This window comes from Saccopteryx bilineata, chromosome 5 (assembly GCF_036850765.1).
Source record: "Saccopteryx bilineata isolate mSacBil1 chromosome 5, mSacBil1_pri_phased_curated, whole genome shotgun sequence".
NCBI classification, from domain to species: Eukaryota; Metazoa; Chordata; class Mammalia; order Chiroptera; family Emballonuridae; genus Saccopteryx; species Saccopteryx bilineata.
In genome coordinates this window covers 125,945,886-125,962,828 of record NC_089494.1, presented here as the reverse complement: position 1 = coordinate 125,962,828, position 16,943 = coordinate 125,945,886, and the positions used below count along the sequence as shown (strand labels likewise).

General features: G+C 41.0%; 1 protein-coding gene across 2 annotated transcripts in view; it reads left to right on the top strand.

Annotated features, from left to right (window-relative positions):
* Window positions 1-1,475: 1,475 nt before the first annotated feature.
* PROSER2 (proline and serine rich 2) overlaps window positions 1,476-16,943 on the top strand; it is a 47,092-nt gene continuing 31,624 nt past the window's right edge. For both annotated transcript variants that reach the window (XM_066280658.1, XM_066280657.1), the window contains exon 1: window positions 1,476-1,652. The gene's annotated coding sequence lies outside the window, so the exon portion shown is untranslated. The remainder of the gene's footprint in view (window positions 1,653-16,943) is intronic.

The following is a 16,943-nucleotide window of genomic DNA, read 5'->3' as shown; positions in this document are numbered from 1 at the left end:
TTCCTTCTTATTTTATCTCCACCTGTAAGAAAAGATATTGCATAAAATTAAATTTTTACACAAAAATATGTAACTTTAAATGTTAAATAAAAACTAAACTGAAATATGTCTATATGTTAAAAACTTAACCAAGCAAAAAGTACTACAACAAAAAGAAAATAAATTCTGGGATGCACTTATCAAAATGTCTTTTTCTTAGAGTTCCTTAAAAACAGGGGTTGCCTATATTACCTCTCATCCAGGGATATTTAATATTATTTAACTTTCACTTAGCCAATGCTAGATAAATGCATTAGTATTTAACACAATAGGGAACAACATTTAACAGGGAATAAAAAGAACGTAAACAGAAAGGTTAGGCCCGTTTTTCATCAGGATTAAGAACTGACAGAATTGATTCTCTCCTGCATTGGTTCAGAAAGAAGAGGATAATAATACCTAATTAACTAGTGTGATGGGTAGATTAATGTGCTTTGCCCACATTAATTAAAGATGTAAAGAACTAGACGAGGCCAATGTGTTATTAGAGAAAAGTTTTCTTCCCTTTAATCAGGTATCTTTTCCTGGGGAGGGCAAAGAAATGATCTAAGGACTAAGGAATTGGGGCTCAGCCCTCAGCGCTGCGTATGACTCAGCCATTCTGCCCAAACAACCACTTCCTCCCTGAGTTCTCTGTAAAATTGGGATAAACACAAAGAGCATTTTGGAATACAGGTGATTATAACGTCTGCCATTTGAGAACAAAACAAAGCCTACAATTAATAAAACCTGTAACTCTTGCTTTCTCCCTCCCTAGAGTTAATCCACCCTATGGAAACAACAGTAACATTAACTTGCACCACCTCACAAAGCCTTCCTAGCTGTGACCTCAGTGGGTATTTCCAGTGATACAGTCGAGTACAATAGCACAAGGCAACAGGATCAAAAAACGCTTGGACAAGTTTCTTCACCTCTGAATCTGTTTTCCTCAGATTCTCCCTCCGTAAAATGAGGACTAAATGAAATAATGTATGTGAAATGCCTTGTCCGAAGGTAATAAGTGTCCGGTACATAGTGGTTGTTATTATTGTCACTAAATATAATCTCTCAAAGCTAATAGGGAGGATAGGATGTCCCATTTCTTCAAACACAAACCTCTATTGCTTTTCTCCACGTGTGTAATTCAGAGATGGTGGCTGGGGTTTCACTCGGTGGTTTTCAATTCGAAACCAACCCTCACTCCGAGATCCAGACCCCTGAGAGAGGCGACGGTTGGCAGCTCCCGCAGGAGTCTGTTCTTTTAAATGCCCTGGGCGCGCACTGCGTGTGTTTGAGGGCCAAGTCCCGACGGACGGACGCGCAGCAGCGTTGCGCAGCGCGCAGGAGCTAGCATGCGTTGGGGGTTGGGGTGAACGCGCGGCGGGGCGGGGCGAGCGCGCTGTGGGGCGGAGCTAGCTAGCGCGCTCCCGGGCGGTGAACCGCGCGTAAGCGCGCGGTAGACGAACGCGCGGCACAGGGGACGAGCGCGCGGCTTGGGAGTGTGAACGCGCGGCGGGGCGGCCCAGGACTGTTGCTTGGACGGACGCGAGTTTACCGGCTACCCGGTGGCGCGAGGGCTCCAGGTGGCCGTCTAAGTGGACACCTGCGGTCCCCGGGGAAGGGGCTCCTGCCAGGTGAGTGCGGACTTTTCTGTCACTGGCGGGGTTATGTCACGGTAGCCGGTCCCCTTTCCTGGCTTGTCGGTGAGCCAGTCGGCAGTTGGAGCCTGATGAGTGAGGCTAAGGTTGGGTGGGTTTCAGCTGGAGAAGGGTGACCCCCTTTTCTTGTGACTCGCTGTCTGCACCTCCCACGCTTCGTTGAGGTGCCCTCCAGAATAGATCTCTTTTTGCGTGCTCTCCCTCTCCTCCACGACACTTGTCCGGTCTCCTAGAACTTAGGGAAGACTACTAGTGCTATCGGAGGGACCGTGGTCAACCCGGTGGCCTCACTCACGGGAAACCTGGTCCCTCTTTTGGGATTTCAGGCGTTCTCATGCACTCCGGTCGCGGGCGGTGTGGAAGACGCGGTGTTTTCCTGCGGGAGGTTGTCTTATTGGGCGGGGAGGAGGCTTTTGGTGGTCCATAATACGTATTTAGCTTTGGGCGCAGAGCAGTCCGGGGTATCCCTACCGCCCTTCCCAGAGCCGTGTGAGGGAATCGTCGCCCCATTTGATTCTATGGCCCTCGAACTACCCGGAGACTTTGTTTCTCACCAGGCGGAGAGAAGGATGGGAGCCTAATGTTGGTAGGAGGTGGCTAAAGTCACCTGTTAAATTTAGGTCCTACTCAAAATTATCAATAGATTTTCGTTCCCCGCCCCTGCTCCTTAATCTCCGACCCCAGCAGGTAACTGAATCACGCAGGCACTTATAGGGTCTGCCAGTGAGCCGGGTCAGAAGGGATTGACAAGAAAATGTGATCGATGTGATGCAATTTAACAAAAGGCAATAAACTCCAGCATTTTCCCAAGGCTTTGAAACTTTCCCACTATTGTTTTACGGAGTCTAAATTTAAGCATCTAGCTTTTTTTTTTTTAACCGTAGGAACTAACCTCAGATGCTGATGTTTGCCAGAGTTTCAAGAGTTGGTGCAGGGCAAAAAATTTAGCGAGTTAAGGGGGGGAAAATGTTTGTGGGTCTTAACCCCCTCCCCCCAAACAGAATGAAACATTCAGGTCTGTTGCTGGAGACTGTAGGAAGAAGGCTTTAATTTTAATGGAGGACACATTTTTTTTAACCGTATTTCTGAAAACTATAGACACTAAACCAGGTATAGTGTGAACTTGAGGAAAATGCTCACAGAAGAAACCTTTATTAAAGACAATTTCTGCTTTATAATTTTTTAAAAGAAAAATCACTACAAAGTTAGTGCTCTTACATTCACTAGGAAGTCTGGCCTCAGAGGTCCATGTCAGAATGTTACAGATTGTTTTTCTAGGTGGAGGACATATTTTCCTTCATGAGGTCAATGTGGAAATGCAAACAAATGCCCTGTTTACTTGGGATTGGGTGGGAAGGATGGAAGTTGTCTAAAATCTTCTTGCCAAACTTGACAGTGTATATGCATGGAATCTTGTGCATTTTCTTGCCCAGAGCAATAGTAGCCATTTTTAAGTGACTGAATGTAAGTGTTGTAACAGCATTTCAAGTGAACTTTCCTTTGAAATTTTTGGATGCTGATCATCTAAAAGTAACACATTTTTTTCCATTCCTAGAGATCAGAAAGCCAAAATGAGAATGTTAATTTAGAGAAGGCTAGAGAGAGGAGAGCTGATTTAAGAAAATTTGAGTGTGTTTGACTCCATGATGACCTTTGTGGCAGAGAGGATTTGCTTGTTTTCATCTACTCGTTCAGCCATATTTGTAGACCGAGCACCTACAACATACTGAGCTCTGAGCTAGTCATTGAGCACACACATATCTAGATAACAGCCATATGACCCAAACTGATTAAAACCAGATCAAGTAAGCCTTCCTCAGGAGCTGAAGCTACACCTGGCCCTGGTTCCAAAGTTCTCAGACACCCAAGGAGCCTCTAGTTGTCGCCCTGTGTTGATTGTAAAGATCATCTCAAGTAACTACAAGAGGTGGAGTGCAGCCTTGAAGCTGAAGGGAGAGAGGTGAAAAGCTTGGGGAGCAGAGAACAGGAGATCCTCCGGAACAAAAAGTTCAAGTGCGTCTTATCTACATGGGTATGGGACAGCCGCCAATGGCACAGAGGCCATTTGGGGGTAGGTGCCAAGGAATCCTAGGAGCATCCCAGAACTTGAGCTCTTTCCTTTGCTGGTGAAGGGCAGCATTTCGTTTCGGTTTTCAAGCTCTTTCTGGTGGCAGTGGCGGTGGCTTCCTTGCTGTGCTCTAAGGAGGAAGGACTCGGTAACTCTCCCTCTACTATCCTGCAGTATCCCCCTCGTGGATTTTTGAGGGAGTCCAGGGGCCATTGTAGAGAAGTGGGGTCAATATAGTGAAGTCACTGGTAACAGCCTCCTTCGGGACTCACAGCATGGATTTAATCTTGAAACCTATTTTAAGGACATGGGTGCTGGGTTTTTATAATCCATGCAGACAGGTAAAGGAACGTGAATGGAAGAACACTCTACCTTGCCTTGTTTGAGCGGAATGGGGTAGCTCTTTATGAATGCGTATCTTCAGACTGGATATTTCTGAAGAGCCTAGCACTGGGAAGATTTGGTTCTCTCTCTCTCTCTCTCTCTCTTTTTTTTTTTTTCTGAAGCTGGAAACGGGGAGAGACAGTCAGACAGACTCCCGCATGCGCCCGACCGGGATCCACCCAGCACGCCCACCAGGGGTGACGCTCTGCCCACCAGGGGGCGATGCTCTGCCTCCGGGGCGTGGCTCTGCCTCGACCAGAGCCACTCTAGCGCCTGGGGCAGAGGCCAAGGAGCCATCCCCAGCGCCCAGGCCATCTTTGCTCCAATGGAGCCTTGGCTGCGGGAGGGGAAGAGAGAGACAGAGAGGAAGGAGGGGGGTGTGGAGAAGCAAATGGGCGCTTGTCCTATGTGCCCTGGCCGGGAATCGAACCCCGGTCCCCCACACGCCAGGCCGACGCTCTACCGCTGAGCCAACCGGCCAGGGCTCTATTTTTTTATTGTAGTAAAACACATATAACATTAAATTTATTATTTCAAAGTGTATAAATCAGTGGCATTAAGTACATCCACATTATATGTGTTTATATACTTTAATTTAGTGGTCTATAGGTATTTATTAAATGAACTTGGTTAATTGCATTATTCCTCACTAACTTTGTGTCTTGATATGTCAGTAACTGAGATATTTTGAAAGAACCACTATAATGGAGAATTTGATATCTGGTACTCTTGAGATTATCTGTGCATACAACTTTATATTTTAGTATCTAACAATATAGCATTTGTAAGTTTATATTGTTATATATACAAAGTCTAATAGGAATTGAAGTTACTGTTATCACTACTGAGGATTTTTGCATTAAAATCTGTTTTGCCTCAGGTAATGCAGCCAGAAATGATATTTTCATTGTTGCTGTCATTAATATTTGCTTGATGTGTCTTTTTCCATCTTTTTAATTTTCTTTTAAATATCTTTACTGAGGGATAAGTGACATTCAATAAACTGCACATATTTAAAGTGTAAAAAAAAGTATACTGACAATGTTGTGTGACCATTACTACTATCTAGTTGCAGAACTCTTCCATCACCCCAAAAGAAAAACTCATATCCGTAAGCAGTGACCCCCTCACTTCCCCTCTACTCCAGCCCCTGGCAACCACTAATCTACTTTGTCTTTTCTATGGATTTGTCTTTTCTGGATATTTCATATAAAAGGAATCATACAATATGGGCTTGGTTTGTTACATTTAACAATACTTTCAAGATTCATCCATACTATGGCATATATCAGTATACCATATTCATTTTAATGACTGAATACTATTCTATTGTATGGATGTACTACAATTTGTTCTAGTCAGCAGTTTCAGGAACATTTGTTTGAACACTTGTTTTCAGTTCTTTTGGGTCTATACCTAACAGTGCAATTCCTGATTATACAGTAATTTGATGTTTAACTTAGTGAGGAATAACCAAAAAGTTTTCCATGGTGGCTCCTTGGTGATGTTTGTCTATTTGCTTGCTCCTGAGTCCTATGTTGTGTGACTAGGAACTAATCTGAAATCTAGCCAGCTTGTTTTCAAGTGAGGTTTTCCTTTAGGAAAATCTAATTTTTACAACTTTTGTCCAATGATAGATAGCAAACTGGTAGAGACTCCTTCCCTCAGGGGTTGCAATCCAGCCTGTGTAGGTGAGGCCTCTGTCTGGAACTTGTTTGCTTAAGGTGGCCAATCACTTACTTTAATGTGGTGTAGGGCCCTGAGGAAAATACTGCCTTCTATTAATAGTTGAAACTATTCACAATTGAGATAGTCTGAAATCAACCTCATTTTTTTACATTGTTCAGAAAGAGCTTTTTTAAAAAATCTAACTGAAAGCATGGTAATTGCTCTGGAGAAGTAAAATTACTAGCCTTTAAAATGTTTAATTGTATTTAATATCCTTGAATGCCAGTTAAAGCTTAAGGTTCTAAATTCTTACAGGAGACGTTTCAGAAGAAAAGAGAGAGAAAAAAAAAAACAATAAGAAAAGGCAGCCGGCATCTGAAACGGATGCTATATCATTGAGCAAATCAACATTTGAAAACTCCAGAAAACGAACTGCATTCCCAGCCCTCTGAGCTCCAGCCAGGCTCCAGCTGAAGGGGATTCCCTGCAGGGAGACAGTCCTACTTGGCTGGTTTGCCTAGTGAATATTTTTGGAAGCATTCTTTTCTTTCCATGGTTTTTGTTTTCTTGACATTGAAAAAGATCCCAAACTAAAGAAAAGTTACTGCATATTTATTTTACTTCTTCAGCCTGTTTGTGTGGAAACCCTTTATTTTCCCCTGAAAGAAAGGCAGGGAGGGGAGAGGCAAGAACTGCTCCTGTATGTGCCCTGACTGGGGGATCGAAATGACAATCTCTGCGCTCCAGAACAACACTCCAACCAATCAAGCTATCTAGCCAGGGCTTAATTTTTATTTACTTTTAGAGAGAGAGTGGAGGGGGAAGGGAAGCATTTATTTGTTTTTCCCCTCAGTCCAGCATTCTTTGATTGTTTCCCATGTGTGCCCTGACCAGGGATCTAACACGCAACCTTGTCATTTTGTGATGACGCTCTTTACCTACTGAGCTAACTGGCCAGGGCCTGGAAACCTATTTTTGAAGTTAATTTTGGTCATGGGCTGCATCTGTAGATACATATGCATGCATTCATGTTGATATTTATTACATGTTAACATTGGGAAGCATTACTGGTTTGGTAGGTCTGGTGTATTTATTGATGCCAATTTTTTCACATATTATTACTTGTGAAGCTAAGTGAAGCATCTCCTCTATGACTGCGTTTAAGGTTACCCTCCTTATTGTAAGGTATTTTTTCTCACCGAGGAAGAAGGAAAGGCATAGCCACGAAGTGTGGAATAGCAAAAGCTTTATTTCGTATAGTGCTTCCCGGACGATGTTCTCTCTGGTCCAGGGGACTGGGCCAGAGAAGTCTCATGGGGGAATCCACGTAGGAGTAATTTATAGGGTCAGCAGGGTGAAGGTGAGTTGATATGACATGGCAAAATCTCACTGGCTGACGGACAGTCGCTCTTTTCCAAGTGCTCCTGGGAAGTCTCCTTTGGTGGACATGGGTGTGGGAGGTTCCAGCCAAAGTTCCCGGGTCTGGGTCCTCACGAGACCTTCCCCCATTGCTGACCGACCTCACACTTATATTCCCCACTTGCCCTTGATTATAACCTATAGGTTGAAAGAGAATAATTTCTCCTAAATTTGAAGGATTAGGTCTCGATATACAATAGAGGGTATAGGGATGGTCACCACAACACTATGAATATGTTTGAAACACTCCTGTTTCTTTTCTTGTAGATCAAAGACCGACCTGTTTTAAGGATACTCTATTTTTTTTAAATATGTAAGACGGTTTTTGAATCTTAAAACAAATTTTGATTAAGTAATGAATATTAAGTTAATGTGTATATATTTAGAAAATTAAATTGAATGGGGTGACATTGATCAAAGAGAGTACATAGGTTTCAGGTGAACATTTCTATAGCATTTAAACTGTTGAATATATTGTGTACCCATCACCCAAAATCAAATCATTTTCTGTCACTGTATATTTGTCCCTCTTTATTCCCCTTCCCTATAACCCTCTTACCCTGGTAATCACTTCACTTTTATTTATGTCCATGAGTGTCAGTTTTGTATCCCACCTATGTATGAAATCATATAGTTCTTAGCTTTTTCTGTTTTACTTATTTCATTCAATATAATGTTCTTAAGGTCCATCCATGTTGTTGTAAATGGCACTATGTCATCATTTCTTATGGCTGAATAGTATTCCATTGTATATATGTACCACATCTTCTTTATTCAGTTCTCTATCAAGGGACACTTTGGTTGTTTCCATGTCTTGGCCACTGTGAATAATGCTGCGATGAACATGGGAGTGCATGTGTCATCATGTACTAATGTTTTCAAGTAGAGGAAATGCTGGGTCATAAACATTTCTATGCTGGTTCTATTCATTTTGGGGGGAACCACCATACTTTCTTCCATAATGGCTGTACCAGTTTACATTCTTACCAGGAGTTAATGGGGGTTCCTTTTTCTCCACAGCCTCTCCAACACTTGTTATTACCTGTCTTGTTGATAACAGCTAATCTAACAGGAGTGAGGTGGTATCTCATTGTAGTTTTGATTTGCATTTCTCTACGAGCTAGTGAAGATGAACATCTTTTCATATATCTGTTGGCCAATTGTATGTCTTCATAGGAGAAGCCTCCACTCAAGTCCTCTCCCCATTTTTAAATTGGATTGTTTGCTTGTTTGTTGCTGAGCTTTGTGAGTTCTGTTTATATTTTGGATATTAACCCCTTATCAGAGCTGTTGTTTGTATTATCTCCCATTTAGTTGGCTGTCTTTTTGTGTTGCTCTCGGTTTCTTTTGCTGTGCAGAAGCTTCTTAGTTTGATATAGTCCCATTCATTTATTTTTGCCTTTACTTCCCTTGCTTTTGGGGTCAAATTCATAAATTGTTTTCCGAAGCCAAGATCCATGAGTTTAGTCCCTATGTTTTTTTTAATGTAATTTATTGTTTCAGCTCTTATATAATATTTAGGTCTCTGATCCATTTTTGAATCAATTTTTGTGCAGGGGGACAAATTGTAGTCAAGTTTCATTCTTTTGTATGTGGCTTTCCAATTTATTGAAGAAGCTTTTTTTTCTCCATTGTCAAATATTATTTGTCCAACGATTTGTGGTTCTGTTTCTGGGTTCTTGATTCTGTTCCATTGGTCTGTATGTCGTTTTTTCTGCCAAGACCATGCTGTGTTTTTTGTTTTGTTTTGTTTTGTTTTTGTTTTTGTTTTTTTGCATTTTTCCGCAGCTAGAAACGGGGAGAGAGAGTCAGACAGACTCCCGCATGCGCCCGACCACGCCCACCAGGGGCGATGCTCTGCCCACCAGGGGGCGACGCTCTGCCCCTCCGGGGCGTCGCTCTGACGCGACCAGAGCCACTCTAGCACCTGGGGCAGAGGCCAAGGAGCCATCCCCAGCGCCCGGGCCATCTTTGCTCCAATGGAGCCTCGGCTGCAGGAGGGGAAGAGAGAGACAGAGAGGAAGGGAGGGCGTGGAGAAGCAAATGGGCGCCTCTCCTATGTGCCCTGGCCGGGAATCGAACCTGGGTCCCCCGCACGCCAGGCCGACACTCTACCGCTGAGCCAACCGGCCAGGGCCGACCGTGCTGTTTTGATTATCATGGCTCTGTAGTATAAGTTGAAATCAGGTAGTGTGATACATTGGTGTCATTCTTTTTTCTCAGGATTACTTTGGCTATTTGGGGTCTTTTATGGTTCCATATAAACCTGGTGATTTTTTATGTTATATTTCTTTAAAAAATGACATTGGAATTTTAATGGAGATTGCAATAAATTTGTATATTGCTTTGGGCCATTTAAACTATGTTGATTCTTTGGATCCATGAACATGGAATGTTTTTTCATTTCATTGTGTCTCTTTCAATTTCTTTCAATAATGCTTTGTAATTTTCAGTATATAGGTCCTTCACATCCTTTATTGTTATTCCTAGGTATTTTATTTTCTTGTTTCAATTGAAAAAGAAATTGTAATTTTGAGTTCATTTTCGGAAATTTCATTGTTGACATATAGAAAGGTAGTAGTAGACTTTTGTATATTGATTTTGTATCCTGTTACTTTACTGTCTTGGTTATTGTTTCTAATAGTTTTTCCATGGAGTCTTTGGGATTTTCTATATACAGGATCATGTCATCTGCAAATAGTGATACCTTTACTTCTTTCCCGAAATGGTTGCCCTTTATTTATTTCTCTTGTCTGATTGCTCCAGCTATAATTTCCAGAACTTGGTTGAGTAAGAGTGGAGAGAGTGGGCAGCCTACTCTTGTTCCTGATTTTAGAGGAAAACTTTCATTTTTTTCACAATTTAGTTTGATACTGGCTGATGGTTTGTCATATATAGCTTTTATTATATTGAGGTACTTTCCTTCTATTCTGATTTTATTGAGTGTTTTCAACATAAATGGATGTTGTATCTTATCAAATGCCTTTTCTCCATCTATGGATAGGATCACATGATTTATGTCCTTTGTTTTGTTGATGTGGTGTATAACGTTGATTGATTTACATATGTTGAACCATCTTTGTGCTCCTCAAATGAATCCCACTTGATCGTGATGTATTATTTTTTTAATATATTATTGTATTTGATTTGCTAGTATTTTGTTTAGGATTTTTTTCATCTGTATTCATTAGAGATAGTGGTCTGTAGCTTTCTTTCTTTCTTTGTATTATACTTGCCAGGTATTGGTATCAGGGTTATGTTGGTGTCATAGGTGTTAGGGAGTATTGCTGCTGCTTCTTTTTTTGGAAGACTTTGAGAGGGATAGGTACCAAATCTTTCTTCTTTGAATATTTGGTAGAATTCACTAGTGAAACCATCTGGTCTTGGACTTTTATTTTTGTGGAGGTTTTTGATAGTTGTTTCTATTTCCTCCATGCTTATGAATCTGTTTAGGTTTTCCACTTCTTCATGACTCAGTCTCAGAAGATTGTATAGTTCTAGGAACTTATCTGTTTCTTCTAGATTGTTGAGTTTGGTGGCATATAATCTTTCATAGTATTCTATTATGATCTTTTGTATATCTATGATGTCTGTGGTCATTTCTCCTCTTTCATTCTGGATTTTATTTATGAGTCCTTTCTCTTTATTCTATAGTGAGTGTAGCCAGGGGTTTGTCAATTTTATTGATCTTTTCAAAGAACCAGTTCTTTGTTGTATTAGTTTTTTCTACAGATTTTTTTGTTCTTTTTCATTTAGTTCTCTAATTTTTACTGTTTTCTTTCTTCTGCTGACTTTGGGTTGCCTTTGTGTTTCTTTCTTTAGTTCTTTAAGATGTGATGTTAGGTTATTTACTTGGAATCTCTCTTGTTTTTTGATATAAGACTGTACTGATAAAACTTTCTTCTTATTGCTGCTTTTGCTGCTTCCCAGAAGTCTTTATATGTCATGTTGTCATTCTTGTTTGTCTGTATGTAGGGATATATATATATATATATATATATATATATATATTAATTAGTGAGAGAGAGACAGGAAAGGAGAAATATGAGAAGCATCGACTCGTAGTTGCAGCACTTAGTTGTTCATTGATTGCTTTCTCATATGTGCCTTGAATGGGAGCCCCAGCTGAAGGCGTGACCCCTTGCTCATGCCAGCGACTTCTGGGCTCAAGCCAGTGACCATGGGGTTATGTCTGTGATCCTATACTTAAGCCTATGACCCCACGCTCAAGCTGGTGAGCCCACGCTCAAGTAGGCAACCTCAGGGTTTTGAACCTGGGTCCTTGGTGTCTCAGGTTGACACTCTATCCACCTCGCCACCACTTGGTCAGGCTGTATATATCTTTTGATCTCTGCTTTTGTTACTTCTTTGACCTAGTCATATTTCAGAAGTATGCTGTTTAATTTCTACATTTTTATGGGTTTCCTTACTTTCTTTTTGCAGTTGAATTCTAATTTCAAAGCCTTATGATCAGAGAATATGTTTGGTATAATTTCAATCTTCTTGAATTTGTTGAGGTTCATTTTGTGTCCTAACATATGTTCTATCTTCGAAAATGTTCCTGCACACTGCAAAAAAATGTATAATCTGATGTCCTGGGATGAAATCTCTTATAAATGTCTATTGTGCCCATCTATCTAGTGGGGTCATTTTTTTTTTTCTGTTTTTGAAGTTAGAAGCAAGGAGGCAGTCAGACAGATTCCCACATGTGTCCGAACTGGGATCCACCCACATGCCCACCAGAGAGCGATGCTCTGCCCATCTGGGGCATTGCTCTGCTGAGGCTCGAGCCATTCTAGCACCTGAAGTGGAGGCCATGGAGCCGTCCTCAGCACCTGGGCCAACTTTGCTCCAATGGAGCCTTGGCTGCGGGAGAGAAAGAGAGAGACAGAGAGGAAGGCGAGAGGGAAGGGTGGAGAAGCAGATGGGTGTTTCTTCTGTGTGCCCTGACCGGGAATCAAACCTGGGACTTCCACAGGCTGGGCAGATGCTCTACCACTGAGCCAACCATCCAGGGCCGGTCTAGTGTCATTTAAAGCTAATATCTCTTTAGATTTTCTGTTCGGATGATGTGTCGAAAGATGTCAGTGGTGTGTTGAGATCTCCAAGTATGATTATGTTTTTGTCTGTTTCTCTTTTTAGATGAGTTAGTAGATTTCTTATATATTTTGGTGCTCCCTGATTCAGGGCATATATATTAAGAAGTATTATATCTTCCTGATATAGTGTCCCCTTTATAATTATGAAATGTTCATCTCTGTCTCTTGTTATATTTGTTGTCTTTGAAGTCAGCATTGTCAGATATGAGGATGGCTACATCTGCTTTTCTCTGGGTATTATTTGCTTGGAGAATCATTTTCCAATCTTTCACTTTGAGTCTACTTTTTTGTGTGTGACAGAGTCAGAGAGAGGGACAGATAGAGACAGACAGAAAGAGAGAGAGATGAGGAGCATCAGTTCTTCATTGTGGCACCTTAGTTGTTCATTGATTGCTTTCTCATATGTGCCTTGACTGGGGGAGGCTACAGCAGAGCAAGCGACCCTTGCTAAGCCAGCAACCCTGGGCTTAAGCCAGTGACCATGGGGTCATGTCTATGATCCCATACTCAAGCCAGCGACCCTGTGCTGAAGCAGGTGAGCCCACACTCAAGCTGAATGAGCCCATGCTCAAGCTGAATGAGCCCATACTCATGCCATTGAACTTGGGTTTCAAGCCTGGGTCCTCTGCATCCCAGTCCGATGCTCTATCCACTGCAGCACTGCCTGGTCAGGCGAGTCTACTTTTCTCTTGGCAGCTTAGATGCATCTCCTGAAGGTAGCATATGGTTGGGTTTTGCTTTTTGATTCAATCTGCTACTCTGTGCCTCTTTATTGGTGAGTTCAGTCCTCTTACATTTAAGGTAATTATTAACATATGAGGATTTCCTATAGCCATTTTATGTTTTGTTTTCTGGTAGCTCTGTGTCTCCTTTGGTTCTTTTCTTTTATGTTTCTGTCAGTTGTTTTTGTTTGGTGGTATTCCATGCTTCTTTCTCTATTTCCTCTGTTTCCATACTGTTTTTGTGTTGGGGGGGGGTTACCATTCGGTCATTAGGAAAAATGTTTCATGTATACAGGAATCCTTTGTCTTATGAGTGCTTCTGTCCTTCATCCTCCTTTGCTACTTCAGACCTTTGTCCTCTCCCCTTCCATGTGTGTGTTGTCTCAGATTCTCCTTGTTTCTATTGTAACCTTGTTGGCGATTTTACTTTTGGTTTTGTGTTGTTTTGTTCTTTTTATCCGTTAAAATAACCCTCATCACTATTTCCTGCAGTGGGGATTTTATGGTGATAAATTCCCTCAGCTTCTATATATCTGTAAAAGTTTTTATTTCTCCTTAATATTTGAAGGATAACTTTGATGGATATATTATTCTTGACTGGTAATCTCTCTCTTTCAGTACTTTGAATATTTGGGTCCACTCTCTTCTTGTTTGTAGAGTTTCTGCTGAAAAGTCTGATAATAACCTGTGGGCCTTCCTTTATATGTTGTGTTCTTCTTTTCCCTAGCTACCTTGAGGATTCTTTCTTTGTCATTGATTTTTGACAATTTTATTACTTCCTTGGAGAAGGTCTGTTTGGGTTGAGGTAACTCAGTGTTCTGTTTGCTTCTTGGATTCAAGGATCTAACTCTTTGCATAGGCTAGGGAAGTGTTCATCAATTATTTGTTTGAATAGGTTCTCCATTCCCTTCTTCGTCTCTTCTTTTTCTGATATGCTTATTATTCTTACATTGCTCTTTCTGATGGAGTCAGACAATTTTTATAGCACAGAGGTTGCTAGTTTGAGCAGGGCACATATAGGAACAGAGTGATACTCCTGTCTCTCCCTCTTTCTTTCACTCCCTCTCTCCCTCTTTCCCACTCCTTACCTCTCTCTAAAATCAGTAAGACAACAACAACAAAAAAGTGGCTCATAACTGAGCAGAACATTTAGGGGACTAGGCTGAATGAAGGGTTTATATTGTGGAAAACAAAGTTGAAGAGATAAAGTTAGGGAAGATTCTAAAGAAACACGTAAAGCCGTCTGTTCTTACAGATAGGTTTCTTGGCAGCATAGATAAGGAAAATGAAAAGTACTAACCTTAACAGGACTGTGTTATCAAAAAGTAATCCAGGATCTTAAAAAAATTATTGAAGTACTACTTGCAATTCAGTGATGAATGTTGGACTGAGTATTTTATTTTTAGAAAAGTTTTGGAGAGTAGAAAGCTTGGAAGAAAATGAACTACAAATGGACAACTACTTTTATCTCTCCACTAGGTCAGCTAGTAGACTATATATATGCATCTTTGGTATGCTGAGGGATGGGAGGTTACAGAGACTGTACTTTATGTGTAAAATTAGAGTTAGAACTGAGTTGTGTTTGGAATGGTTAGAATAGCTATGATAACTAGAGTAAAATCATTTCTATGGAGTTTGTAAATTATTTCTAGGGGAGATATGAAATCGTTAATTTAGTCAAGAATGTCATTAAAGTCCTAATCAAAGTTAAAGAATTTAAAAGAATTTCAGTATTCAGTTTCCTTCTAACTAATATATTAGGTTAATAAAATACTATAAAAGAGCCTTAAATCATTCGTAGCCTAGTTAATTCATCACCTACTTAATTTCTTACTATAAAACTCATTTTTGTTAACACATGTTATAGGAATTAACACAGAATTAGGTAGAAATTGTAAAGTAGGACTTGCATCTTTCTTCAAATAAATCAGAGCAAAGTGCCTATTACATCAATACGTGTTGAGATGAATAAGTGTTGTCAAGAGCTACTAGCATTAAGGCCAACAATGGCTCTTTTGTGTTACTATTTCATCAAAGATTGTGTACATTCCACTAAAGATGGCCATCCTCTTTATTTTCATCCACTGCTTAACCAAATGGAAAAGCTCATTCATGAGTCAGAAACAGTTCCCACTGCAAAACTCCTTCATTTTTTTTTTTTTTGAGAGAGAGAGAGAGAGAGAGAGAGGGAGAGGAGAGAGATGAGACACATCAACTCGTAGTTGCTTTACTTTTGTTGTTCATTGATTGCTTCTCATATGTGCTTTGACTGGGGGGCTTCAGGTGAGCCAGTGATCCCTTGCTCAAGCCAGCACCCTTTGGGCTCAAGTCAGTGACTTTGGGATCATGTGGATAATTCCATCGTAAGCCAGCAACCCCGCACTCAAGCTGGTAACCAAGTGCTCTGATCTAGTGGTTTTGAACAAGGGACCTCAGGATTCCAGATCGACACCCTATTCACTGTGCAACCCCAGTCAGGCAAAAACTTTTTCCTTTTTTATATTCTCAAAGGTCAAGAAAAACCTATCTTTTTTATAATGGCTTGGTTGTTAACTTACCATATTAGGATTTCTCATGGTTTTAGCTTGAAAGATAATTTCTATCCTAAGATTGTTTTTCTAGATTTGGGAACAAATCATAAAATTCTTATGAATGGAAGTAGGAGAGAATGAGATGATTCAAAGAGTAGGGCTTTGGTAGAGCATTGATTCTGCTCGAGTGTAGAGTCTGACATGGGAAGGGAAGGGGATATTTTTTTTTAAGTGAGAGACAAAGACAGGAAGGGAGAGAGATAAGCACCAACTCATAGTTGCGTCACTTTAGTTCATTGATTGCTTCTCATATGTAGGGGTCTCAAGGCAGTGATCATAGGATCTTTTTAATGAACCCATGCTTAAGCTGGCAACCATGCACTCAAGTGGATGAGCCTGTACTCAAGCAGAATGAGCCTGTGCTCAGGCCGATGTTTGGGGTTTCAAACTTGGGTTCTCAGCATACCAGGTCAATGCTCTATGGAGGGGAGAGATTTTTAAGAAGCTTCTTTCTACTCCTTCCCCAGCCAAGTTGTGCTTCTGCTGCCTGTACCTTAGCACTGTGGTTAATAGGTGGTGACTGGACAGGGATGAGGGTCAATAAACCTCAATTGTGAGGTCAATGGGTTTATGAATCCTAATACCCCCACCTGGATCATTTTTTTTGTGAAGAGTTTACCTTGGCAATGACTATGAGTTGGAACAGTTCTCTCTCTCTTTTTAAGATTTTATTTATTGATTTTAGAGAGGAGAGAGAGAGAGAGAGAAATAGGGGGTGGAGGAGCGGGAAGCATCAACTCATAGTAGTTGCTTCTCATATTTGCCTTGACCAGGCAAGCCTGAGATCTCAAACTGGCAACCTTGCGTCCAGGTCAACGTTTTATCCACTATACCACCACAGGTCAGGCTGGAGCAGTTCTCTTTCAAAGTGGATTACAACATGCTAAGCAAAATTGGTTAAGGTCGATAAGTTTCATGTTCATAGACAGTAATCCCCTCTCTGATAAGGTCTGGCCTGCCTGTTGGGAATCTGAGTCTTACAGGATATGATTTCCTTCCCCCCATCTAGTAGGTGCCAAGCCTTATAGTTGAATATGAGGAAACTTAATATATTTACAGTTCCAGCTTAGATTCTTCTGTAAATTGGATCGGGTCAACCTTTCCCTGCTAAATTTTTAACTCTCATGTGATTCCAGAAAAGTTCATCTTCAAGGTTTCTTTCTCCTATTAAAACCATGCCATCTTCAGCACTTTCCTCCTAAATTACCCCCAGGTTTCTAGATTGTCTTTTCTTCTTTCCTCATTAAATCGGAACTCATCTGTCCTATATCATCTTTTTAGATACTAGGCCTTTCAAAGGTTCGTGGATGATAAAA